At 37.1% G+C, this 2,884-nt stretch overlaps 1 long non-coding RNA gene across 1 annotated transcript; it reads left to right on the top strand.

Annotated features, from left to right (window-relative positions):
• Nucleotides 1-644: 644 nt before the first annotated feature.
• LOC145987782 (uncharacterized) lies at nt 645-2,234 on the top strand. The gene is made up of 3 exons (XR_014441690.1): nt 645-737; nt 1,498-1,643; nt 2,073-2,234. It is a non-coding gene; the product is annotated as an uncharacterized LOC145987782 (long non-coding RNA).
• The last annotated feature ends 650 nt before the right edge of the window (nt 2,235-2,884 follow it).

Here is a 2,884-nt window from a genome sequence, read left to right as displayed (position 1 = left end):
TGCATGGAGGGGAAAACGCGGCTACAGCTACCAGTCTCTTTCAGCAGCACACACTGCTTTGCTCCGCCCATTCGCTTTCTCCCCTTCTCTGCCGTTATGTGCAGCCTTGCTCCACAGATTCAAGGGACAGAGTGTAGGTAAAAGTGGCAGAAAGCGAAGTAAAATAAAACAAATCATTCACTCAGAACATCACTTTTCTAGTCTTGAACTGAATAAATTTTCTTTTGGCTGCACTTCACAGCACTCCCAATGACCAATTAACATTCATTGTATGCTAAGATGCATAAGATGCAATCAATGACGAGCTTGAATCGGCCACTCACCGCTCAGCAACCGAATCTACCCCTATTTTAACTCTCCAAATTCTTTCCAAGGCACATTAAAAAAAAATCACTACTCGGATCCGCTTCATTTACATAGTTAGATGTGCCAGGGTGCCACAAATGAAATTAACAACGCGTGCCTTCTGAGGGGGAGGGGAGGAGATACTTGAATGGATTATCGATGACCACACCCAACACTTCCTTCTATCAGACGTTCAAACTTCCTATTCGGGCGTGTACACACAACCGCACAGTCACCACAAATTGCAGTCTGCACACCTCCAATTCTGTGTCCTCCGAAGGCCGTTTGCTTTCTACATTAATATTTCTCACTATATATAACAGTGCCACGAGCTTACAATCTACTTCAGTTCATAACAAGAACGCAGAAGCCTCTCAAACACCACCATGAAGGTAAGGAAAGTTCAAGTGAGATGTTCTCCCCTTGGACATGTAGAAGGAACACAATAGAAACTTTTGCCTGAGGATTGCTGTTTATACATTTCAAACACTTTGCTTCAGAGTAACCATGCAATGCTGTAATATAATCGTCCAAATATTACATTATCATGAATATTAATGAACGTTAAGAGATTGAGATTGGATTTGCAGAAATAAACTAACCATAAGTTTGCAAGTTATGGGCTTAGTCAAAATATTGTCTATTGCAATCCTAGTTACCTTTGGCAAAAGTGTAACCTGTAAAAGAAAAGTAAACCCCATATTCTGCAAGATATTATATTGTCTAACACAAAGTCAGGTCTTTGGTGGACAATTCAAATTTGCATATTTTTATTTTGATCTCTTCTGCGTGATGTGGAACTTTTCACGACGATCAGTAATGTATGATCATTCGTAATATTAAACATTAATTTAGGATATTGATTACAGTAACATAAGTTGGTCCATCCTAGAAATCTGTTTACTTATGAATGTGAAATGAATTACCATAAAAAAAAAAAAATTCTTCCTCCCACATAAATATGATCACGATCTAACGAACATTCACTGACATTGCTTCAGATTTCAGCACAGTGCATATTATGTTGAGTAAAATTCAATCACATTTACAATTTTCCATAAAATTTCAACCCAATCTTCATTATAATAAGAATATTCATGAAAATTCAATATTTTACTTGTGTACTTAATATTGCAATTATTTCCTTTTCAGTTCGCCATTGTTCTCTTCGCCATCTTGGCCGCAGCTTCTGCCCAGATCCTGTTGAACACCCATTATGGTGCCTATGGAGTTGCCCCATACGCTGCCTATGGATATGGAGTTGCTGCCCCCATCGCCGCTCCTGTCGCTGGTGCCCCGTAAGTTTTTACATTTACATCTATATTCAGTTAATCCCAAAACTCCTTTAAGTGATTGTTTACTGACTTTAGCACTAATTTACCGATCACCCATTAAATCATATTTTTTCTGTGGAATGCATATATCCTTTATTTCCAAATATATGGTTCTTTTTGCAAATTTCAGTTTGATAAAAATCCTTGTTATGCGATAAAACAATGTATTCTCTAAATGAATAATTGAAAAGCATCTAGACTGGTTAATACAATGGCAGTTGTCAAAAGTATAAATTCATGTATCGTATATTGCATAAATTGTAGTTAAGCAGAAATATATCGTGAGGCTTTTTATTAAAGCATATGGATTCTGAATATTACCCTCAGTCAAACGTGAGCTCTTCATTTGGCAAAGTTTGTGGTATAACCATACTAACAGATTTTTTTTTTCAGATACGTAGCTGCCACCAGAGGCGCTGTCCACACTGCTCCCCTTCCAGGCCACCTCTTCGGTAGCACCCACATCAACACCGCTCCTGCTCCAGGAACCATCTAGAGCATTAATCTATATTGTGCACTCTCGTAATCTTCCTCTTTGAGGTCCTCAAAAATCGGTGATCTAAAAAAATATATATCTGGATATGCATATATTTGTCAAATAAATAAGATATTTATATTTTGTTGTATTTCTTAGAATTTAGTAGAGAATAGTTATAAGGAATTCGAGGGCTGGTTTCAATATTTCTGTAACCTATTTCATCAATTTATCATCCCAATTATAACCTATATAGATAAAGCCAAGCAACTACTGCACCAGGCAAAGAAATGAATGAAGCAGAGTGGGGAGGGTAATTTCTGGGAGAGAGGGCAGTATCAATAATTAAATACCTAAATACCATAGAAATGCATACCTGGACTAAGCATTTTTCTTTCCGGATGGGTAGGCAGAAGTAGATGGTTCCCTGGCTCTGTCACTTGCAAATTCACTTAAAATAATAATTAGAAAATTCAATCAGTAGCTAGTGCACGAGTGCAATGTTAACAATACTTTTTAACAAAAGCTCCAAAATTAATGTGTACGTTTGATTTTTATTTTTTCTGCCACTTTTGGCTTCTGTTGAAGATGAGAATGAGTGGTATGATAAAATTGATGAAGGAACACACTATTAACACCCATGCTAAGACCTGGATTCGAAGTTGATCGGTTAGCTTCATTTAACTTGTTTTACCACTTTTAGGTAATTTCGAAGATTGAGATGGATGGT

This window comes from Lepisma saccharinum, chromosome 1, assembly GCF_977018435.1.
Source record: "Lepisma saccharinum chromosome 1, izLepSacc3.1, whole genome shotgun sequence".
Taxonomy (NCBI): Eukaryota; Metazoa; Arthropoda; class Insecta; order Zygentoma; family Lepismatidae; genus Lepisma; species Lepisma saccharinum.
Note: the sequence above shows the minus strand (reverse complement) of the source record. Positions and strands in the feature narration are given on the sequence as shown.